The sequence below is a fragment of the Ochlerotatus camptorhynchus genome, unplaced genomic scaffold (assembly GCF_037179485.1).
Source record: "Ochlerotatus camptorhynchus isolate MF236.1 unplaced genomic scaffold, CSIRO-AGI_Acam_v1.1 ptg000361l, whole genome shotgun sequence".
Taxonomy (NCBI): Eukaryota; Metazoa; Arthropoda; class Insecta; order Diptera; family Culicidae; genus Ochlerotatus; species Ochlerotatus camptorhynchus.
Window position 1 is genome coordinate 94,152 of NW_027040849.1, and position 26,209 is coordinate 120,360.

At 38.2% G+C, this 26,209-nt stretch overlaps 1 protein-coding gene across 2 annotated transcripts in view; it reads left to right on the top strand.

Moving 5' to 3' along the window:
• Positions 1–6,464: 6,464 nt before the first annotated feature.
• The window catches only part of Dg (Dystroglycan), a 542,469-nt gene continuing 522,724 nt past the window's right edge, over positions 6,465–26,209 (top strand). For both annotated transcript variants that reach the window (XM_065231765.1, XM_065231766.1), the window contains exon 1: positions 6,465–6,918. The gene's annotated coding sequence lies outside the window, so the exon portion shown is untranslated. The remainder of the gene's footprint in view (positions 6,919–26,209) is intronic.

Genomic DNA, 26,209 nt, shown 5'->3' on the forward strand with positions numbered 1-26,209 from the left:
TTTCACATGTGGCTCTTGAAATGTGCTTAGAGAACCTGGAAGTCATCGTGGAAGAACTATTCTCGAAGCAAGATCCAACGACCTGGCCACCAGCGTTGCCAGGTCATTTTCACAAAAATCTGGACCAGTTAAAATATAAAACCTGGAAAAATCTCTAAAAATCCTGTTTTTACCATAATGCTATTGAAATCAAAGTGATGTGCCAAACTCTCGTAAAAATCGGTCAGTAGTATCATCTGGAATTTATTCAAAGTACCAGAATGTTGATGAATTACATGTTTAAATAAAGTATATAAAACAAATAACTTGTTAGCATTGCTTAAATCGTCCAAAAGTTAAGAAAAGTATTGACACATTGTGCCCAAAAAGTTTGAATATCCATCATACAGCATTTCAAAAATTGAGATAATTCATTAGTAAAATACTGCAGAAAATGTTTTTAGAATTTCTTTTTAAACTGTAACTTTTTTAAAAAAAGAATGCAAAGAATCAAGCAACTTTGATGGGATGAATTTTTAAACTAATAGTCGATGTAGTCCTTACTTTTTGATGCAGTACCATAATATGTCTTAAAGATTTTAATAGTTCCAAATAATTCTAATATTACCCTGAGGTTGATCAGACTTACAATGTAATTCTTGACAATTTTAATTTAAAATAAAATTTTAATTTAAAATAAAATTCACCAAGCTGAAGTGGAAATCAAAGCTTAACATCATCGTATTCACACACAGTTTACCTAAACTACAGGTAACTCAACTGTTTGCATTGCCATTACGAATAATTTTATTATATAACTAAGATAAAAGTCTGAAAGTGGAATTTATATATTTGCTGGGTCCCAGATCATGAAACATTTTGTTATTCTGAATTTACATGGAACTCTTCGTCCTTTTTCAGAGTTCCATTTGAATCATCCAAGAATTCCATCATACGTCTTTTCTGGATTCCTCTAAAATAATCTTGATAATATCCAAACGTTTTCAGCAACATTCTAAGAGTTCTTGTGTTATCTCTTATAAGTCTCTCTCCGATTCCGCAACTTCCTAAAACTAATTTCCAAGAATTGGCACACTCTTCATAATGGCCGTCACACTATTCTCAGACTTATCCGATAATTCGTTTTGAACTGCTTTGTAGGTAAGGTCAGAATTGATTTTGAAATCCTTTTCAGTATTTACTAAGTAATCAAATACTTTGCCAAAATGGCACTGAAAGTCTCCCAGAAATTGCCAGATATTGTTTTGGCATAATTTCGATTAAGATTCTTAAAATTTTATAAAAATTAATCTCCATAGAAACATTGAACAGAATTCCATTGAAATTATTCTCACGATTCGTATCAGCATACTCCTTATGTTTCATCATAAGAACTTTCTTTGAGTTTTCTAGTGCCAAGTTTTCAGTCTGTGTTCGGAGTTCCGAACTCTATTTCCATTCTTCACAAAATCTCCATGCAATTGTCATCAGAGTTTTTAAAAGACAACTGACTCTGTCTTCAACCAGAGGTTGCACAGACTGAAAATTTAGCACTAGAAAACTGACAACACACCACACCCAGTAGACCAGTAGGGAAATTTCCAGGTTGTGAAAAGTTCCACTGGCTGGAGCGGGATTCGAACCCTTACTTCGTGGCACTCACAAAACGCCTGGAGGACGGGTGACATCGCACGACCACAAAGCTTACAAAATGGATGGAACTCTTCTAAGAATTAACTAGAAATTTTCCTTTGGTATCGCAAAGAATTTGCCTCACACTTCACTGTAAACTTCACCATTACCTTCTGGGGCAATTTAAAATTCTAAAGAAATTCAGACTACTATAACTCAATATTCACAGGTACTAAAAAAAATGGTAAAAATTATCAGATGCCTTTCAAATTTTCCTTATGCATTATCCTCAAAATTCTCACAAACATACTTCAAAATCCTGGTGGTTGTCTAGAATCAAAAGCCTTGCTAATTTTCCAAGGCTGAATTGATTGTTTTCAATCCTGAACAGTTTTCGATTTCTCTAAATTAAAAAAAAAATATAAAAATTCCTCCATGTTGAAATTTTGTTGTTTTTTTTTTTAATAAAGAAAATAAATAAAAAAATCCAATTAAACAAACATTCAGGCCCACTATTTTTAAAAGTTTGAAGATTTTATACAGCGAATAAACTTTAGAAAATGGCTCCATTTTCATGAATCTGCAACCCATTAACATGCAAACATGTTGTTACAATTCCATTGTAATAATTTCCAACGTTGATGGCCTTTAATAATTAAAGAAGAGTGTAAATCAATTGCAATGATATTTTTAAAGCAACATATTTGAAAAATCTGGAACATATTTTAAAAATCTGGAAATATACGTGATCTGTCTGTGTATCTGGCCAGATGACCGAAAATCTGGAAAATCCAGATAAATCTGGAATACTGGCAACGCTGCTGGCCACCTATATCGTACGGAGACAGAGAGGGAGATAACGATGAAGTCCCCAACAAGCAACTCGTAGCAGTGCCTGCTGGATAAACTCGGAAAACTCTTGGAGAGGATCATCCTAAACAGGCTGACGAAATGCATGGAGAGTAAGTAAAGATTGTCGGAGAGGCAGTTCGGATTTCGAAAAGGAAGAGCAAAAGTGGATGCAACTCGGACAGTTGTCGAGAGAGCCGAGAAGGCTTCAAAACTGAAGTGGAGAGGAGATCGATATTACGCCGTGATAACGATCGACGTTAAGAATGCGTTCAACAGCTCCAGCTAAGAGGCCGACGCTACTTCCAGAACCGGGTTCTGATCTACGAGCCAAATATGGGACAGAGATCGATAAGGATCACGGTGGGAATTTCACAAGTCTCCATCCTTGGTTCAACGCTCTGGAACGTGATTTAACACGGCGGTCTAACGCTGAAGCTGCCCAAACGAGTTGAGATCGTTGGCTTTGCGGACGACGTCGTCTTAAGGTAACAGACAAGATGCTGGAATAGATGGAAATGTTGGCGACCGAGTCGGTCGTCATGATTGGAAACAGCGTAAAAATCGGTCAGTATGATCTGAAATTTATTTAAATTACTACATTGGTTATAAATTACATGTTTCGGTATATTAAATAAAGCAAATAACTTTTTAGCATTGCTAAAATCATCCAAAAGTTGAAAAGTATTGACACGGTGTGCTCAAAAAGTTCAAATATCCATTACGCAGAATTTCAAAAATTGAGTTAAATGTGGGTAAAAAACAGCGAAAAATATGGTTATAATTGTTTTTTAAACTGTAACTTTTTTAAAAAGAATGAGAAGCAAATAATCAAGGAAATTTGATGGGGTTTGATTTTTTGAACTAATAGTCGATGTATTCCTTACTATTTGATGCAGTACTAGAAATTAAAGATTTTATTAGTTCTAAATAATTCTAATATTACTCTGAGGTTAATCAGATTAACAGTTTAGTACTTGACATCATACAACACACAACACCCAGCAGACCAGTAGGCAATTTTATTTTGAAGCAAAACTCACCGGGTTGAAGTGGGAATCAAAACCTAACATCGTGGAACTCACACACAGTTGACCTAAACTACGGGTAACTCCACTATTGGCATGACCATTATGCCAAAGAATAATTTTATTATATTACTAAAATGAAAGTCTGATAGCTTCATTTTTGAAGTCTCAGGATATTGCAATGATTCTAAATTCCGGAATTTGTATTTTTCCTGCGTCTCAGATCATGATTTTTTTTTTTGTTAGTCTGAATTTACTTGGAACTCTTCACAGGATATCTTCGCCTTTTTTTTAGTTCCATTCGAATCACCCTAGAATTACATCATATTTCTTTTCTATATTCCCCTAAAATAATCTTGAAAATATCTAAACGTTTCCAGTAACATTCTAAAAGTTCTTAGCATTACTTCTTGTAATCTCTTATAAATCATTCTCCAATTCCACAACTCCCTCAAATTGGTAATAATTCCCAAGAATTGGCTCAATTTTGTGTCCATTTTTCTCTATGAAATTCTTAAAATATTCTTAACAAATTCTTTTGTACACTCTTCAGAATGACCGTCACACTCTTCTCAGACTTATGCGATAATTCCCTTTAAACTGCTTTGTAGGTAAAGTCAGAATTGTTTTGAAATCCTTTTCAGTATTACCTAAGTACTCAAGTACTTTGCAAAAATGATTTTGAAAGTCTCCCAGAAATTGCGCTTAAAATTTTATTAAAATTAATCTTAATAGAAACATTGGACAGAATTCCATTGAAATGATTCTCACGATTCGTATCAGCATATTCCTTAATTTTCATCATAAGAATTTTCAATGATTTCTCTTTCGGATTGATTTCCTTTATAGACAAAATCTTCATGCAATTGTCATCAGAGTTGACAAGACAATTGACACCGTCTTCAACCAGAGGTTGCACAGACTGAATATTTAACACTAGACAACGGACAACACACCCCACCCATTAGACCAGTAGGGAAATTTTCAGGTTGCCAAAATTAGCACCGGCTGGAGCGGGAATCCTAATGTATGGAGCGAATGACCTATGCAGATAGCCCATGCGAAGCTGCAGATAGCCCACAACAAAAGCGAGGTGGTATTGATCAGTAACTTTAAAGCAGAAATTACCGTTGGGGAGCACGCAATAAACTAGAAGCGCGTGATGAAATGCCTGGGACGACCGTTTGGCTTCAATAGCCACGTAGAATACACCTACGAGAAGGCAGCTAAGGCCATCAACGCGGTAGCCAGAATCATACCGAACATCTTGGGACCAAGCAGTAGCAAGAGACGGCTCCTGGCTAGTATATTTACGTTGACACTATGATATGGAGGTTCAGCCTTGGTTGCAGCGCTGAAAACCAAGCGGAATTTAAGGAAACCGAACAATACATACCGGCTCAACAAACCGTACGAAAACTTTTCGAGACGTTTGGTGTACCCTTTGTTGTAAGAATAGTAAAAAGATATCAGTAATGCCATTAATAGTGGATAAATAATGGTTAAACTTTTCCCGATTTTTCCAGCTTCCCGTTTTTGTCAGCCTTAAATTTCATATGGGGCTAACAAAAACGGGAAAGTACTGTATTATAATTATTTGTTTTTCTGTGAATTACCAGATTAAACATAATAATAAAATGGAGTATTTCTTTGCCTTGATTTGTTTTCCATCTAACTTGTTTTCCGTGCTGAACACCAATGCTACCGACGCCAGGGAGGCAGCTCTCACACCTGGACCCTACCTATCGATCCATCAACTCATAAACCGGGGACCAACGGCTTTGCTTCCCTTCCGAAGGAAGGCGTGGTCAGAGATGTTATGCCTCAGAACATCCCGGCGGCGCCGACTGGGATTGAACAAAGGCCTGCTGGGGTGGGGGACTAAAATTATGTTTGAAGTTATTTACAGCTACAATCTTCTAACAGATGCAGTTAGACTCGTTATGTAGATAGAAGCACAATCAACATGTTTGTGAATGCTGAATAAAAAAATTGAATATTTTCCGCTGGAAACAAACTAGTTAGTTGAACGTAGCACCAAGGTCGGTGAGATTTTTCTGGGGCATAAAAATCTCTGGTCACGTCTTCCTTTTTAAGGGAAGTAGCGCCACTGTAACGTACACTGTCTTTCACCCTGCTTGATCATCTTATATGCATTTCTGAATCTGCATTACCGATTTGTAACTTTTATTCTTTTATTCTCCTTTCGAATGTAAATGACTCTCAAATGAAACTTTTTCACGACATTAAGCTGAAAGCTTAACGCATAAGCTTCTTATGCATGACGTCCATAAGTAGTAAGCACTAAAGCGGAGACACTCACCATGACTGTACTAAACATTCCAAGGCACTATTCGCATGCCCTCGTTACAAGGCCACTGAGATTCACTCAGTGAGAGAGCTACCTTTACGTAATTGAATGGTAAATATCAATATTGCGAAACTCTGCTCCTAACGATTTATCGCATACAACAGACAAGTGACTATATCTCACTGCTGTCTCCCCGGTTGTGTAAGTAACGCTCAACTTAGAATATGTTGCTTCAAATTGGGCATTCCTATTGAATTTCCATTTAATTCTATCTTTATAGTTTCTTTGCCTAATTTTTCTCTACTTACATAATAAGGACAACAGTCACTTTGAGTTTCATACTTGAATGCCATATTGGAGGAAAGCATCAATGCGCTTTCATAAGCTTTCATCCAAGTTGCATGCAATGGTATCGTTTTCCACTCCAATTGGATTTTTCACCCATTCTCGCAATTTCCATCCTTCTACACCCTTCGCATTCTACTTTGACAGGTCCCGTATGCTATGGTGTGGGTAATTTCTGTTTGCAAACGATAACTTCTCCCATGTCGTCTCTACATCTGCCGTGTGTGTTGCTTTTTTCCAGATAAGCTCGCCGCTATTTCTTCCTCTATGCTGCTGCCATAGATTCGCACCCATTGGCAGAGGGGGTGGCATTTTCCAAGCGGAAAAGTGTAAACACCATCGCATTGCTGCTCCACCATAGTGATTTTGCGGTGAGGTGGCGGGGTGGTGTTTTTTTCTACATTCTCGGTATGCGACTCCGACGATCGGGTCTGTTTGATTTTCGGCATTTTGGTCAGGGGAAAAAGTGTCAGAATAAGCTATTTAAATGTGAATTTGTGTACTGTTTTTGTTCCGTAAAGCCGGTTATCGCTGGATGAAAAGTGAAGAGAAACATGGAGTAAATGCATAGCTTTTCATTTTCGCTCGAGTGTGTTGTGTGAAATTTGTGGATGGCTAGCTGGTGGAACAAAAGTGTGCGGAATCGATTTGTGGTTTGTGAGAAGGAAATTGCTCGAGTGAATGTTTCTTAAAGTGAAAAATCAGGGATTCCAGAAGTTTCATGGCTACATTGCAACGAATATCAATTTTGACGGACATTTTATAGCAGTTAAGGTAGGTTCTGCTCTCAGTGTGTTCAGTTTTCATTCAACATTTGAACAACTCGAACTGCAAAAAGCAGAATGGATTCTTTTTGCTGTCAGTTTTTTATTGTTTTTTCTCCTCCGGTCGATTTTGTTATCAATGAATTTTTTATCGATTCCATTTAACTCAAGCTTGTCTCCTATAATTCAATTGTTGATTTCAATTGCAAAGTAGTATTGAATTCCTGATCTGCTCAGATCTTTTCGGATAATCAATGTTCCCGATTTGTCGAAGCATAGTGCAACAATCACTGGCATCGTTCATATTCTGTTTTGTCAAATCTACTGAATAAATCATTCTCTTGAATTTGATCAGATTTGATTTGATTTGATTTGATTCACCTATCTAGAGTTCCTTTTTTTTCGATGAATTCATCGTCTAGGTCTTCTCTTCTTTGGCTTATTACATCGACACTGAAACTTTCAGCTAGCTCTCAACTTGATGTTCTAGATACACTTCCAAAGTTATTGAGAGCTTTCTAAATCCGTACCATTTTTGCATTAGTAAAATTATGTAGCAAGTACAATCGTACTTATACCCAGGGAAGTCGAGAAAATTGTCAACCCGAAAAATTCTTAGACCGGAACATGAATCGAACCTAGCCACCTCCAGCATGCTCCTGCCCTGACTGAGCTAAGGGAGGCTCCTTCTGGGTCTAGTCTGTTAAAATTTATTTTTAATTGTTAAAAGTATGGAAATCATCCAGAAATCTTATTATTGCCAACAATGCAGATATGTGATATTTCGATTGGTATACTCAATGACGTCTCTATCGTTATTGTTTTTAAAAGCTTGAGCCAGTCTTTTAACATATTTTAGGACATTCGTGACTTGTCCGGGGATGCGATTTGAACTCGTGACTTGTAGCTTGAGAGGTATGAATGCTAACGACTACGTTAGACCCATACCCACGCTTTAAGCGTATATGTCAAAAGTTTGAATGGACAAAAGGTCGAAAGAACAAAAGGTTGAGTGGACAAAAGGTCGAGTGAACAAAATGTCGAATGGACAAAAGGTCGAATGGACAAAAGGTCGAATGGACAAAGTATCGAATGGACAACAAAATGAATGATGAGAGGGGGGACAAAAGTTCGAATGGGCAATTGATCGAATAATTCAAAGAGAGACAAAATAAAAAAGTCGAATGGACAAAACGTCTAATGTCAAATGTTCTACGGTACAAAAGGTTGAATGATTTAAAGAGGGAACAAGGTTGAATGATGAGAAGGGGGACAAAAGGTCGAATAATGATACATTGTGTGGTGAAACCTTCCTGGCCAGATGTCAAATAGTGTAAAGAATACTTGATAGACTTATGTCACCGTTTCGTTAAATATTAAATGACTAATCATCAAATTCGATTTTTTTTTGTTATATGAAAACAGTGATGAAAAAAAAAAGATATTGATAATTCTATTCTACACACTTAAAAATACTTAATCTTACACTTGACCGAATCCATCTTTGACATAAATGATGAGACGTACACAAACATGTCATGTAAAATTAAGTGCTCCGAGACTGAAAAGTTTGAAAGTACGTTTGATTGAGCTGAATTTCGCGTCTAATATGACTCAATTTTATGTCAAACTTGACGCTCGTATATGTCAGTCTCAGAGCACATAAATTTACATTAAATTATCTAAGTGTGTATTTTGCAGTTTTTGGGCAAATACGGTTGGTGATTTAGTTCAAAATCAGCTTGTAAAAAACATAATAAAGTATTTCCAATACCGATCCGAGATATTCGATAAGAGGTTATAATAAAGAACGAGAAAAGATGAAAAGGAGAAAAAATAATGATAATGGGATCATAATACCCAGTGTCATATGCCGTAAAAACATTACTAGTCGAAAGAACTGTACTTGTTTATTTAAATGCAATAAAATAAACAAATAAAAATAATGCTATGTGCATTATTATATTGTATGTCCCTTTTTGTACCATTAGACTTTTTGCATATTCGATCTTTTGTCCAGGGCCATCCATCGATAATTCGACCTTTTATCTCTATTTTAATTATTTGACCTTTTGTCCATTCGAACTATTGTAGCTCTTTGGATAATTCGACCTTTTATCAGCATTCAACGTTTAGTCCATTTAGTCCTCTTTGGGCCATTCGTCCTTCTGCATCTTCACGGGAAGAACACTTTTGTTAAAAGAGGATGGTGAATTAGATTTGGAAAGATAACCTGATAAGGGGCATGGGAAAGCAACCCATGTTATTCTATTCAGTCAGCAAAAACAATTGTCACTAGGCCTCCGAGCCCCATACCACTGCAACTATCAATCGTTCTAGCCATCCGACATGTAGTAATTCCTATAGATTGTGGACTACTGCTGTTCGGCTTTTCACTATTTTCCCAGGCAAAGTCACCCGAAAAAAGTTCCGTCATTTTGCTGATCCAGTGAATCTGAATTCCACCAAAGACATCATATCAAAAAGACTGGCAACTTTGCCAGAATCCAAGCGACAGATGCAATAGCGCTGCACTTGAGCAAAAGTGGAAGCAACGCATAGAAAAATGAGCAAATACACAAACCTTTCATCTGAGGATAGAATGTTTACTATCAAATTCGTTCGAAGCATGTACCTTTGAGCGGCAGATGACGCAATTGTACCTGTCTCTAGCGGTCATAAGAGAAAATAGAAGAGTTGCTAGTCTTCTTGATATGTTGTCTTTGATTCCACGTACTTGAACTGTAACACGTACAGACTGCATGTCCCTTTCGCGAAATGTTACTGGCTGATTTACGGTGAATTCAAAGCATGTGATTTTTTAGATTGAATTCAAATTCAAAATCCGTGATGACGGCCGGACTTCATGTCTTCAAGATAAGGAAGGTGCCTAACCAAATCTATAAATAGAATACGGTGGCCAAAACCCGCGCCAAGAAGCTATACCGCGAGTAGTTGGTGCAGCCGAAATGCATCGTAATGGATGACGAGACGTACATTTTAGCGGACGCTAAGCAGAACCCTGGCCTGGAGTTTTTCGTCGGCAAGTCCTGCCTGAATGTTCTGGAGATGTTCCGGAAGAAGAAGGATGACAAATTTGCCAAGAAGTACCTAGTGTGGCAGGCGATCTGTGGGTGCGGCAAGTTCAGCAAGCCGTACATAACGACCAAATATATCAAGAAGAATGCCTCCAGAAGCGCCTGTTGTCCTTCCTCCGGTCCCACGAAGGTGACACTCTGTTTTGGCCGGATCTGGCATCGTGCCATTACGCGAAACCGGTGATGGAGTGGTACGAAGCCAACGATGATGTTTTTGTGCCGAAGGAGGCAAATCCGTCAAACTCGCCAGAACTTCGCCCAATAGACAAACTCTGGGCGACTATGAAGGGCAAGCTCCGGAAAACAGGGAAGGTCTTCAAAAACGTCAAGGATTTGCAGAAAGAATGGATGAAAGTGTGTAAAAAAAATGGCGCAAGTGTTGCACAGGATTTGATGGGTAGCGTTAAGTCTAAGGTGCGGGCATTTAGCCTAGGAGAGGAGGTTTAATGAAGCAACTTTGCAAAGACATAGCTAATGTGAGTTTATTTATTCCCTGAAAATTTTTGGTGATCATTTTTGTCTGTTGCATTTTGACGTAGGACTTCGTCTTTCATTTCTATAATGGGGGTACACTTTGTGAAAAACCGAAAATGGAACATGAAACAAAATTATGAAAGATTTTGAACATTAATAACTCAATAATTTTATCACCAATCGATCAGAAATCTTTCTACGCATCTATAGCATTGCATTCCTCTGATGATTTTTAGCGTGAAACTATTGAAAAAGTGGTAATGTCAAGTATTGTCCAATGTACAAATAAAAAGTGATAATTTTAATCACTGTTTTCATGAAATAAACGTTCTTCCCAAACCCAGTCCTCATAATCGAGCACATCATTCTGCTTTAACCTGAAAAGATATAAAAGAGCGCTGCTATATGGCATTAGCTCATTCCTCATTTACGTTTTGGACGGCGTGGTGAACAGCAATAGCAGCAGTAGGAAGTTGGTAGCTAGTCCACTCCTTCACACTCAACAAGCAACAATTGACTGGTCGTGGCAAAAGAGGAAAAGGTCTGGTGAAGGAGGTCCCAAACGTCATCGCAAAGTTCTTCGAGATAACTACCATCCGTCGTCTGGCTCGCCGTGGCGGTGTCAAACGTATCTCCGGTCTACGAGGTGTGCTGAGATGTGTTCCTGGAAAACTGAGGTCCGTGATGCTGTCACGTACACTAAACACGCCAAGCGAGAAATATAAATATATGAGCAACTTCATGAATTAGCTACATGGGTCTCCCCCAGGGCTCATGTAAGCCCCCTTCTTTATAATTTTTATGGAAAAGACATTGATGGTTGTCTTGATGAAAATTGCTCGCTAAGGCAGCTTGCAGATGATGGCGTTGTGTCCGTTATAGGGCCAAATGCACCGGACCTGCAAGGACCATTGCAAGATACCTTAGACAATGTGTCTACTTTGGCTATGAAGCTAGGTATCAGAATCAATTTTCTTCGTACAATTACCGGAACCGGGGGAGCACACCCGGAAGATCTTTTTTTTTTATTTTTTATCTAGTTCGTTTATTTGTAAGGCTCAATTGCGTTAGCTTTAAGGAGCCGATAATTAATTGTTCTTTGTTTGTAACAAAATTCACTTAATTCTATGTCTAGTAGGAGTTGGGTCGTATACTCGCGGCTTACCCAAGGTTAGAGAGGTAAATTGTCGAAGGATAGGAAAAGGGGAGGAGCTTGGGAGTAGGGTTTCGTTGTCTCATCAGAGCGATGTCACCAGTATCAACGGTAGTGTGGTTCTAGATTCGTCTGGAGTTCGACCGGCTATGGTGACCAGTGGGCGACGATGAGACTCATCGAGGCCACCCGGAAGATCTGATTAGGTTGTATCGAACAACCATCTTGTCGGTTCTAGAGTACGGTAGCTTCTGCTTTCAATCCGCGGCAAAAACACATATCTTGAAGCTGCAACGGTTTCAATACCGTTGCCTCCGAATCGCGCTTGGCTGTATGCACTCGACACATACGATGAGTCTCGAAGTACTCGCGGGTGTTCTTCCACAGACAGATCGTTTCGCGGAACTGTCCTTTCGGTTTCTTATCCGTTGTGAAGTAATGAACCCATTGGTAATAGAAAACTTTGAGAAGCTGCTCGACAGAAATCCTCAAACAAGATTCATGAGTCTCTATTACGAGTACATGACGCTGGAGATTGGCCCTTCTTCATTCAATTCCTCTCGTGTTTGCCTCCAAGACTTGCCAAGATTGCCTCACTACCATCTGAGCACAATTTTATTTTTACGGATAGTCTTAGCTCGTTGGAGGCTATTCGATCAATGAGGCCGATAAAGCACTTCCTGACCAAAATCCGAGCTAAATTGAGTACGTTATCTAACTGCTCCTATACCATGACTTTAGTCTGGGTCCCATCTCATAACTCTATTCCGGGTAACGAGAAAGTAGACTCGTTGGCTGAAGTGGGCGCTATGGAAGGCGATATTTTTGATCGACAAATCGCCTTTGCGGAATTTTTCTTAATTACCCGTCAGCAAGTCCTCACCAGACCAGCTATGGTAGATTATGCACGAGTACGGATTTCCGGAAAAACTGACGCGATTGGTCAAGGTGACGATGGATCGAGTGATGTGCGTTGTTTGAGTATCGGGGACACTCTCGAGTCCCTTTGAATCTTGAAGGGGGTTACGGCAAGGTGATGGACTTTCGTGTCTGCTATTCAACATAGCGTTAGAAGGTGTGATCAGAAGAGCTGGGATAGACACGAGTGGCACGATCTTCAGGAAGTCCATCCAGCTTCTTGGCTTCGCCGATGAAATTGACATTATGGCACGGAACTGTGAGACGATGGCGGAAACGTACATCAGACTGAAGGCTGAAGCTAAGCGGATTGGACTTACCGTCAACACAACAAAGACAAAATACATGAAAGGAAGAGGTTCTAGGGAAGACAATGTTAGCCTCCCACCCCGAGTTCAGATTGAGGGTGACGAAACCGAGGGGGTCGATGAGTTCGTGTATTTGGGCTCACTGGTGACCGCCGAAAATGATACCAGCAGAGAAATTCAAAGACGCATTATGGCAGCAGACGCATCGTGCCTTCTTTGGACTCCGGAGAACGCTCCGGTCGAATAAAATTCGCCGCCGTACGAAGTTGACTGTCTACAAGACGCTGATTAGACCGGTGGTCGTCTACGGCCACGAGAACTGGACTATGCTCGTGGAGGACCAACGCGCCCTTGGTGTTTTCGAACGGAAGGTGTTGCGTACCATCTACGGTGGAGTGCAGATGGATGACGGAACGTGGAGGAGGCGAATGAACCACGAATTGCACCAGCTGCTGGGAGAACCATCCATCGTCCACATCGCAAAAATTGGAAAACACCCTTTGCGGCCCATAAGAGACATCTTGGCGAGCCGAGATCTCGATTATTTTAATTTAATTTATGTGTTTTCTAAAACGGATCGATCTGAGGATTAAGTAGTTAGTGTCATCTTGTGTTCTCTCAAGCTGCTAGGTCCCCATCGGTGTACCCCGATGTTCTTATTTTCCTCCAGTATATCGCTTAGTTCTAGATCAAGAGCACATTGCTCGAAAAACCTTGTGTTCTCAATCCCTACCCTGCCATCCGTTTGCTACAATTTGTTACCCTTAACCTCGAGATAGCCGCGCGAGTTATCGGCCCCCGCTTTACTAACGTTAGTTTTAAGTAATTTTGTAACCCAAACGATGAATATCGGCTCCGCAAAGCTACGGCAGATGATTCCTGTTATGTCCTGTCACATGGGTAGCACTCGCCCTCTTAATTAGAACACCTATTTAGCTCTTAGTCTAATCGTCTGACGCTATCTCGCTGCCAAAATATTGGGAACTTCCGAAAGTTTGCCCTGCTATCGTAAAGTTGTTTGGATTGTCTATGTCCGAAAAAACGAAAATTAAAAAAATAGGAAGCTATATTTAAAGATAAATTTGTAGCTACCCTACCAAGCATCCCCTAAGAAAAATCACCTCGTGAACACATCTCCCGTCACTCTTGAAAGCCGCTGTTTTCATTAGAATATATAAATAAACTTAAACTATTTACGTGTCGGTGATTCTGATAGTGAATAATTGCTCATAAATAAATCAATTTCACTAATACTTCACGCTTTTACTGCGCCCAAACGCCGCACTGCCCCATATTCACGCTTTTTTTTATTATTTTGGAAGCTTAATTACGCATCTGAATATTTATTCAATGTTTCATCAATCGATGCCCTCAGTTCAAAGTACCACATCATCTGGAACTCTATCACACAATGGCGATGAAAAAAATAAACTATCAACGAAATATGTGCACACCACACATATTAAACACGCATTCCAAAACCCCGGACACAATCAACGCAAAGGTCAGTGGATGTCATAAAAAATCACTTTTTCCCATTGATAGCAAACGCTGCACAGTTCAATCACTCTCACATAACAGCTCACAGCTCAATAATTTCATCGAAGATGTTTGTCATTGTCTTTTCTGCGTTTTTTTTTTCTCTTAACAGTTTGAATATGATAGAATTCGGTCCCTGCAGTTGACTGTTAAAAACTTTCTGCATTTCAATTTTTTTTTTACCATTATCGACGTTACCAAAAAGACTCTGTGATAATGAAAATTATTCGGAAGATGAGTAGTTTAAATCTGAATTGGAGTTTTCTCAGTGTGTTTACAAGGTTATAAATAACACATTTCCTGATCTTGCAACATCCCAATGTTTCTCCCCTTTTCCATACTCTTTGAAAGCAGTTCCCCAAGGCAAACACGTCAGAAATAAATCAAAATTTGTTCACTGTTTGAACGAATAAATCACTCTTTTAGCGTTGGCCCTTGCATGGAAACTGACTGCGTGAAGATTTGGTTTCGTCGATGAGTTCAAGGAATGTCCAAACCGAGACGTGTCATAAACATTATCTCAACTGAGTGATGTCACTTTACTTCATACGTTGACATAATCGTAGAACTGGTAGCTACTAATCTAATTAGTATGCCGCCCAAATGTGAGACTTCCTAGCGCAAATAATTCTCTTTGCATTCTGGGGCGCCTATACAGCAGATGTGATTTGATTCGGGATAAGCCACTTTGAGATTCGCTAAACCAAATTTTAATTGAAATGTAATCACCTGCTGGCTGCAATAAACTGCAGCCGTAAAAAGAGCGCCTCGCGATGGCTTTGCCATTTCTGGTGATTAATTTGCAATTTTCGGCAAATGGTCAGCGCATGCGAAGCGAACCTTGGCTACAATGTAGAATATGGTTAATTTTATTTTTGTGATTACGTTATGGTCTTTGCGGTAGCAAATTCCATACTCAGCAAGCGGGCTGACTGGCGACATGGGACCATCTTTATTCGGAAATCTACGTTGAAATCGGGACGTTGAAGAATGCTGATTAACGTGACGAATTTACACAATTTGCTTTCAGTACGCTAGGTGGGCCATGGGAATTAAGGAAAATATTTAAAGTTCTTTTGCCCGTGTAGGTAACAAATCGTCTGGTATGGAATAATGGTCTTTCATTAGTGGGGCACCGATTATTAGGTCACCGTCATATTAAAGTGAATTTCGAGCAGAAAGTTGGCAATATTTCACTCATATATTTTGTTGGTTGTAAATCATGTAAGTCATTGTAGGGTAAGAAATGCTGAATTAGTATTAACTAAGCATATATATTAAAACGTTTGAATTGAACATTTGTATTTTGATAGTTGATTTATCTGTTTCGATCTTATTATGTACGATAAACTTGCACCATCGGACGCACGGTATACATAGCAAGATAGGCTACTCTCGACAGTAAATATCTAGTTTGGATGTAAATATATGACGACATTCCTATCTTTGAGCAGCGCTGACCGTAGTAACGCGAATCGTGAAGTGCGGGTTTGATTTCTTGAAAATGGTGAAGTGCGCTGTTATTAATTGCCAAAATTATGAAGGGAATAAACTGTGTTCCGTACAGTTAAAGTATTTTTGGAAGCAGTGTGGTTGAAAGCCTGCGGCAGAGATTCAAATTCGCAACAACACTTGAAAATTTGTTCGGAACATTTTTGTGAGCAGGATTACAGGCTGAAGGATATCTTGTTGAACACAGAGTGGCCAAAACGAAGGCTGAAACCAGGAGCCATTCCTAGTCTGAAATTACCATCGCATGATGTAATTGTTCCATTTTTGACTTTGCCACAGAACTCCGAATTAAGGTTTAATTCAACGGGGTCTAAAAATAAATTTACCTCAACGATATCTTCTCGCACTCTCAGTCTACAATCGTCAGAGGAATACACGAATGCCTCATTCGAATATTCTCTCCATGGTACCTCGGCCTTAATTCAGAATAATGTTGCTGTTCAGTCATCAAAACGGTTATTTTTCATGACGTTGTTGTCCAATCTGGTAGTTGTACCAGAAATAAGGCTGTTCAAAGGGGTAATCAGTTAATCGACAGTTTCTTTAAAAATGTAGCTATGTGATGCTTAAACATTACTTTTAGGAAAATTTTGGAAAGTTCTTTGAGAGGGTAGAATTCGGAGTTGAAGAAAAAGCTCAATAAAGAGAACCGAAAGAATAAGGTTCCCTGCTCCGGAAGTCCAAAGAATTGAATGGCAATGTTTCCAAAATATTTTCAAACGGGCAGCTACGAAAATTAAGGGATCCTCATCGGGTTCAGTGGACACCTGATGACATATCTCGTGCAATATCGTTACATGCTGCTGGTGCCAAAACATACCGATTGCTTTTGTCACGAGGATTTCCTCTACCTGCAGTTTCGACTCTCAAGAAATGGGCAGGTATTTCAAGCTTACCCCAGGTATTTTGAAACCAGTGCTGAACCTTTTGGAAAACAGTGAATATTGCGAAAAAGAACGGGTTTGCGTTTTGTCATTCGATGAAATGAAAATCAAATCAGTTTTTGAGTATCACCGGAGTTGCGATAATGTTTTGAAACCATCGAAGTACGCCCAAGTAGGAATGATTCGTGGAGTGTACAAAAATTGGAAACAAGTAATCTACAACAATTTTGATTCTGCTATGACAGCAGCTATGATAACGGATATAATCAAAACACTCAAAAATATTAAATTTCCCGTTGCTGCTGTTGTTTGTGACATGGGTCCGACCAAGAGCTTGGCATCAGCTGCTAGAAAACCTATTTCACCGTAGATGACCTGAAAGTTTTTTACGTTCGCAGACCCTCAACATCTCATGAAACTTATTCCTAATCCTTTTATCGATACTGGTTACGTATTGGACAAGGAAGATCAGAAACACTGGATTACCTCCAAGTAAGCAGTCGAGTTTTTAAACCTCCAGCCAAATGAACTAAATCACGTTAACCCATTTGGATGTCAAAGATGCTGCCCGTCAAAAGGTGAAAAAAACGCGGTACAGCTATTATCAAACTCCGTCTCACATGCAATTAGGAGAGCTGTGAGTTTAGGCGAGATAACATCTCAAGATGCTTTAGTAACCAGTGATTTCATAAAAATAATGAATGATTGGTTTGATTTGTGCAATTCATCGTCGGCAACGAGGGGTATGAGAGAAAAACTTAAAGCATTCGATCATACAAACCATGTTCATCACAAAATCATAAGTGATTCAAACGAACTGATTTTACATCTACGAGTTGATTTTACATTCTACGAGATTGGTTTAGATCTTATATTAGTTTAATAAAACCTATTTCAGCTTCAAGCTGTCCAAAACGAGACTGCTCTGAGGAAGTTGCTATCATTAATCCGAAAATTCTTGAAGAACAAAATCGGATACAACCTCAAAATGTCAGAGGGATCAACACTACCGTTGAGTGAAGAACAGAACTGCGATCGCTTTGTGAAGGCCATGACCACGTAGATGATATGGTCCAGTGTGATGTCTGCGATTTCTGGACCCATTATAGTTGTGCTGGTAAGACAACAGCTGTAAAGGAGGTTCCGTAGACGTGCTCGAAGTGCACAAATATGCTGAAGGTGCCGAAAGGAATCAAGAAGTCTGTCCCAAAGAAACCACCTAGCAGAAATAATAGTGCGAGGAGTGATGCCGGATCCGAATCTGGAAAAGGAAGTACCAATGAGGTCAGCCTGGAGGAATCCCTACACCGAAAAAAGTTTTCATATAGTTTCCATTGGGAACGCACATGATATTTTTCCAATAACAAAATTAATGATTATTATCTAAAATTCAAATAACATTCATATGATCACATAAATTCTATGTGATAAATTACATAAATTTCATTGGACACATAAGGTTCATGTGATTTTGTAGTGCGATTCCCAATTATGAGATCACATGAAAGCTATGTGGAATTCTAATGGATACTTTCCATTGGAAATGTGATTTATTTTTTGAGTGTAGACCAGTTGCAGCAGGAGAAAAGCGCAAAGGAGAAAGCGCTGGAGGAAGAGAAATTCCTCCATGAAAAGCGATAGGAGGCTGAGCGGGAGATTTTTCAAACCGAGAGTTATCTTCCGTCACTCTTTCAACAAAGATTTGGCTAGATTTAGGATTTAAGGATTCATTTATTATTTTAGTTAGGCACGCCAACGATGTAGAATGAGCTACTTACTAGTTGATGATGATGATGATGATGATGATGATGATGGTCCCACCTCTTACCCCTACAAAGGTTTGAGCTGGACGATTTATCTTTAAGATAATTGAATATGACATTTTAACCAGGTTGGCAAACAAAATCGAACTGGTTTCAGTTACAGATATAAATTCCCTTTAAAGTTTACAGTTGCTTCACAGCGATATAAATGTGGAAAAGCTCAGGCGTCCACCTCTTAGTTCGCCTTTTTGTCCACCTAAAATATTCATAAGTATTACAAGCAATCAAGAGTTAATGAACAATCAACAAAGCATCCTATTACACTAGCAACCCCGCAATCTGATGCTATCAAAATTTTCAGCAATGTCAGGAATGCTCACGAACCCCTAACATTTGCCAGAAAACTTACTACTAACTCAAGGTATCTTTCAAATAAGCTTCAAAATTGCATTTTTTTTTTTTATCAAATGTTAAATTCAGTCTTCTATATCCGTAATACGCGCACGAGTCTCAAACCTTTGTAGACTACTTTTTTTTTTAATTAATCTACTATAAAATCAAATATTAAAAATCCATCATCACCCTCGTGGCGAACAGAAATAGTTTTTGCAGTGCTACAATAATTATTAAAAAGTCGTTATGACAGCTATCTATATAAAATAATCCGTTAGAGATAACTTCGTCAAGATACATAATTTGTCAATTCATAAAAAAATCACTGGATAACTGTTCAAAAGACAGTTTTAACGTGTGAAATACAGTGTTTCTTAAATTCTGTAAGTGTTGCTAAACGTTTGATATGTCTAGGCATCGAATTGAAAACATTTATTCTTTTATAATATAATGAATTTTGTGAAGCACAAGTCAAGAAATGTGGTGTTCTTATTTCAACCGCGTTGCTAGTATTATATCTATGAAAGTCACTTCCTCTTTCAATTCGATCACACAAATATCGAGGCAGCAAACCGTTAACTACTTTAAAAATGAACACCATAGTCAAATATACAATTCTTTGCTTCACCGACAACCATTGTAAGGCGTCTAACATCAAAGTTGAGGAAGTGAATCTATTACATCTCAAAATCAAACGCATTATTTTATTCTGCAAGCGCTGTAATCTCGATATTTGTGTTGCATTGGCCAGAAATAAAATGGAAGGGCAAAAGTCAAGATGAGGAGAGATGATTGATTTGTATAGCTGTATTTTACTGGCAATAGTTAAATCGTTTTTCAGTCGGCATAGAATTCCATACTTCTTGGCAATTTTCTTGATGACATTGTCAATGTGAGAGTTGAACTTAAGTGTGTCATCAATAATCACGCCAAGATATTTAATCTCCCGAACGCGATCAATAGTCTCATCATCAATTACAACAGAGACGTTCTCATTTACTCGATTCCGCGAAATTATCATAAATTTAGTTTTACTTGTATTCAATTTTAACTGCTTATACTTCAACCACTTAGGGTAAAACAAGTATATAGCGTTTAGGAAAAAATTGTAGGTTACCAGATTTAAGGATCAAATTGTAGTATCTAGATTAAGCAAATATAGGGTTATTAAATTCAATATTTTCACTAATTCCACCTCCAACTAACCTACTTCAGTAGCTAGTTCACTTCAAATCACTACCATTTAATTAAACGATAGGTATAGTAACAAATTTAGGCAATTAACTTAATTTAGCTGTAACACGTGTTCTAAATGGTTTGGAATTGTACCTTCTTTCCTCTTTTTTTCTCGTTCTTACTCTGACTTTTATAAACTCACAGTTCCGTTGAACCAAACCTGACATCTGCCATTTCTGACATCGACCGTTACCGTAGCTCTCCGAATCTCCCACAGGGTTGTCGCTGGGCTTCGCGGTACAGGGTTGTCCCGATATTCCGAACAGCCATGATCCATAAATTAGACGTATATTATTCACGTTTCGGACACTATATTATTAATTTTGATCCATAAACCATGCAAAATTGCTCCATTACTGCGTAACTACTTAGATTTACTGTCCTGCTGTGTTTTTTCAAGTAGAGGTGCGAGCGATGGTCAAGCGTGAAGAATTAGCTTCCAAAATAAGCTTCTATAATAAATTAAATCAAAATTTAAAAAAAAAAATGTGTCCTAAACATGAATAATTTACGTCTAATTTATGGATCATGCCTATATTTTTAAGTGCGCAAACTTGATTTTTTATGGATCACTTTCTTTAGTTTAAGGTTTATTGCTGAAAATTTTATGGATCAATTGCAAAATGTTTATGGGTAATTCAAGGCTCATTCTTAAGAAATTTAGCGGTACATTTTTACAATTGTATTACTAAATTTTACATAAAATATTGATAATATTGTTATTTTTTATGGATCATCCACACTTTTTTAGGGATTTTCTCCGATGTTTTATGGATCATTTGAATGTTTTTAATGGAACGATTTTGAATATTTTATGGATAGTTTTATCAATTCTAAAGGTGCATACTTAGGGTTGCCGATTTTAAGTATTCATCATAAAATTAAAACCTAAAATCTGATTTTGACTACAAGAGACTGAAAGCCTTAGTTCATACCATTCTATGCCGTCAAGAAAATCTAAAAGTTGCTTAACTTAATACTAGATCAACCCTAGCTAAAGTTTCAGTCTAAAAGCTTGATCATTTTTTTTCCAAATCCAAAAATACCCTAATCTTGAAATAACAAAAACAAAAAATATCACGAGATTCAAATATTTTCAGCCCAAGATCTCAAATAATTCTTATATTACCTGTATCTCGTTTTTATTCTTTATTAAAGTCTGTTCCATTTAGAATTTGGCCGCACAAAATAGGTCATTTCTCCAAGGGCAAATAAAGTACAAAAACGCTAAAGGTATCATTTTGTAGGATTTTTATTTAGCTTAAGGGAAAATACAACAAAAACTATTCGCCAACTTTTCGGATGAATTTTCGAACTTTTCGCGGAATACCTCTCATCATGTCTTGCACATTAGTACTGTCAATCTCATCTACCATCCTTTTCCACCACTTCTCCAAATCAGATGGTATTTTGATTGTTTTGCCACATTTCTTCAATTTGCGCTTGATAATCGCCCAAAATTTTTCAATGGGACGAAAATCTGGACAATTTGGTGGATTGATACTTTTTTCAATCAAATCGACATTATTCTGCTTATACCATCCTATGACATCATGGCTGTAATGGAAGCTGGCTAAGTCAGGCCTGAACTTTACGGGACCCTCGTGTGATTGAATAAACGGCAAAATTATGTTCTGAAGACACTCCTCCTTGTAAAGTTGTCCATTCATAGTCGCTCCAGTGATGAAAACCTTTGTTTTCTTTCCGCAACTGCAGATGTCTTGCCAAATCATCAACTTGCGAGCGAATTTATCTGCAAAGACAAATTTGAATGTATCCGGAGCATCCCCCTTACGTTTAGCAAAGTAACATATTTGGCCCGGGATTTGTCTAAAGTTCATTTTTACGTAATTTTAATCGTCCATCAAAATGTGCGTGTGCAGAATTTTTTCACGCCTGTCACGTTCCATATTCGATAACTTTTTAACAAGTATATGAATCCTGATGAAATTTTCACTACTAAATAAACAATCCTTCCGGATCAAAACACTGTCAATAGTTTCTTGCTACGACAGGTAGAGGTGCTAGTAATTAAAAAGAAGCGGCCATATACTAACTGGAACAGACTTTAGTCAAACATGGTAACATGAAAATATAGCCTGGAAGATTTTATTCTAGACTTTATATCAATCATGTACACTACACTCTCATTTTACGTTCAATTTTCGATCGCCAAAGGTTATTTGAATGGTATGAATGGTATAGCATAAGTGTTCTACTACTACTTTTATTTCAAAATTTGGCCAACCCAATTCTGAGAAAATCAGTCACGATTCTTCAGAGTAAATTTTGAAAAATATTGTAGCTTTGGGTGAACTTTTAGCACACAAAATTTGAAAATTATATTGAACAATTTGCCTACGAGGAAAGTTCATTTCAATACCTTTCAAATGATCTAAAGCGAACGAAAATTGGACGTAACATGACAGAGATATGAACATAACAAATTTGTCATGTTTTTTTGGGGGTGTCCTTTTTTAAGTAATATAAACACTATATAAGTACACATCATACTAAAATTTTAAGATCTCTGGAAGATTTCTAGATTTTTAATGAGCTTACTTGCAAGTTCATCTTAGTTTCAGCACCATGATTAGTTTTCTAGACACGTGAATTTGTAGTTACATTAGAATTTCAAGAAATTTTATAATAAATATGTATCGGACATGTGTTTTTTTTTTGGTTTCAAAATCTTGATACAATATTTGACTTGGATCTCATTTTTCTATTTAAGCTTCATGGAAAATTCTCATGGAAATTCCAGAATTATCAAAACCTGCTAACTCTGATATCTTGATAATTTTTCGAGGTCTTTTGATTAATGTGATCCGGACTGGTAGGTCGTCAGATTGAGAAATGACTGCTTTACAATATTATAAACTTATGGCCACTTGCTCAAAATCAGGAAGCTGATTTGGTTCCATCTCAAAGCTTATTTAACATTTTATCGAAAATCATTGCAGTCTTCTTATGAAGTTCATCTAAAAATATTTAAATTCCACTTTTTCTGTGAGATGTAATATTGCTGCAGAGCCTTAGAATCTTGGACCATTTCATGCAATTTTCCTCTAAATTTTTCTCACAACGATACTTACTTACCAATCAGGCTAAGGCCTTGTTGTCCTCTGCTGTCCGAAGAAGTCGTCTCCACTCTACTCGATCCATGGCCACAGTTCGCCAGCCTCGTAGTCTGCGAAGGATCCACAGGTCACCTTCTACTTGGTCGATCCACCTTGCCTGCTGCGCGCCTCTTCTTCTTTTTCCTGTTGGGTTACTTTCTAGAACCATTTTCACTGGGTCATCGTGCGGCATTCTTACGACGTGCCCAGCCCACCGTAGTCGCCCAATTTTTGCAAAGTGGATGATGGATGGTTCTCCCAGCAGCTGGTGCAATTCGTGGTTCATTCGCCTCCTCCACGTTCCGTCATCCATCTGCAATCCACCGTAGATGGTACGCAACACCTTCCGTTCGAAAACACCAAGGGCGCGTTGGTCCTCCACGAGCATAGTCCAGGTCTCGTGGCCGTAGAGGACCACCGGTCTAATCAGCGTCTTGTAGACAGTCAACTTCGTACGGCGGCGCATTTTATTCGACCGGAGCGTTCTCCGGAGTCCAAAGAAGGCACGATGCGTCTTTGAATTTCTCTGCTGGTATCATTTTCGGCGGTCACCAGTGAGCCTTAACACACGAACTCATCGACCACCTCGATTTCGTCACCGTCAATCTCAACTCTGGATGGGAGGCTAACATTGTCTTCTCTAGAACCTCTTCCTTTCATGTATTTTGTCTTTGATGCGTTGATGGCAAGTCTAATCCGCCTAGCTTCAGCCTTCAGTCGGATGTACGTTTCCGCCATCGCCTCAAAGTTCCGTGCCATGATGTCGATGTCATCGGCGAAGCCAAGAAGCTGGATGGACTTCCTGAAGATCGTGCCATTCGTGTCTATCCCAGCTCTTCTGATCACACCTTCTAACGCGATGTTGAATAGCAGACACGAAAGACCATCACCTTGCCGTAACCCCCTTCGAGATTCAAAGGGACTCGAGAGTGTCCCCGATACTCGAACAACGCACATCACTCGATCCATCGTCGCCTTGACCAATCGCGTCAGTTTTTCCGGAAATCCGTACTCGTGCATAATCTGGCATAGCTGATCTCGATCGATTGTGTCGTATGCGGATTTGAAATCGATGAACAAATGATGTGTGGGCACTAGATTGATGCAAAATTTGACTTTTTCGCTCCACAGTGCTTAAATGGTTTCAAATCGGGTCCTGACTAGCCTCCCAAAGTTACAACTCATTTAACGGTTACGAAACAGACTTCGCACAAGCCATTTGAAGTTTACATGTAAATTACTATGGGAAATCTCAACTTTTTGTTCATTGCCTTCTAGTCTTTTTCCATATTGAGTTGCGAAACAGTTCGACAGCCATTCTTACAGAAAATTTTCTCAGCTACAACTTTGCTGAATGTAAAACGAGACAGGAAAAAGTTATTAATTATTTAAGAGATTGGTAAACTTATGACAAGATCAAGCAGCTGCTCTGTAGGCAACACTGTATTTTGCAGTGTGACATAGTTGTCATGATTTTTGGTCCTATTCAACGCCCCAGAAACACCAATGTTGCCTGCTGAGCAGTTGATTGAGCATGATCATAAGACATCAGCGCATAGAACCATTGATAACTTTCGATCCTTACGTTTAATCAAAATGTGGTCTTCAGCAAAGTTGTAGCTGGAAATTTCCTACAAGTACAGTTGAAAGTTTTTGAAGTAGACCGATATGGTGAATTATTAGATAGACATGCACAAAAATCTTGGTTTTACCATAGTAATTCCCATACAAACTTCAAATGGTTTGTGCCATCTCAGTTTCTCACCAAATGGATTCAAATTTTGAGAAGTTATTCAGGATCCGATTTGGAATCGTTTAAGTATTGTGGAGCGAAAATTTCAAATTTTGCATCACTCTAGTGGGCACGTTGTATTCGCGGCATTTCCTCAGAATTTGAACTAATAAATTACCCACAGAAAAAAAAACAAGGTATATTGGAGTAAAATTTTCTATAATATTAATGTTATCTGATTTTCAAGATTTCATCATTAAGATTCATATTATAGCAAATAATATTATTTCTAAGAAACATGTGTGACCTATTTAGTGATATTCAATCCACATTGTAATATTGTGTAGCACTGCTCATTATGTTCATTACATTATATATTAAAGAATTCATTCATTTATTCCTTTATTTAACGTCGGTCTCTGTTCCGCAATCTAGTGCCAATCACCGTCGGACATCCATTGTCATCCATTGACGGCTCATTATTTTTAGGTTAGTTCCAAGTACTTCGAGGATGATCAGAAAAGTTCAGAGCAGTCCCACAAGCTTCAGGAAAATTGCACAAACTTTCAATAAGTTCTGAGACATTATGGAATATTCTGGGAATTACAAGAATGTTATTAATACCTCAGGGACAATGCGGGATCTTTATAGAAGTTATATGAATATCAGGATTATTTTCGGAAGATTAGAAAATTTAGAAAATATTTCAGAAATGCCGAAAACTTCAGGAAAGTCCATTGAAGATTGGGAAAGGTTATGGAAAATTTACACGAGCACCAAATTCCAGGAAAATCACGGAAACTTCAAGGAAGATCTAGGAACTTCATGGTAATTAAATTAATTTCAGAAGAATAATGAGAACTTTTATAATCTACTGAAATATTTCTGGGAAGTTTAGAGAACTATACATTAGTTCAAAGATCTTTCGGGCAGTTCAAACAATATCAGCACAAAACGAAAAACATCAGAATAGTCTAGACTTTTGGGGAAGTTCTAAAATGTTGAAGAATAAGATCTGATAATGCATGGGTATTTCCATGAATTTCAGGGACGTTCAAAGAACTCCACTGAGGTTAGGAAATCGTCGAGAACACTAGAGATCAGAGTCCTTCGGGAACCTTATACAGGTTAAGGGAACACCCAATAACTTCAGGAAAACTCCAAGAACTCCA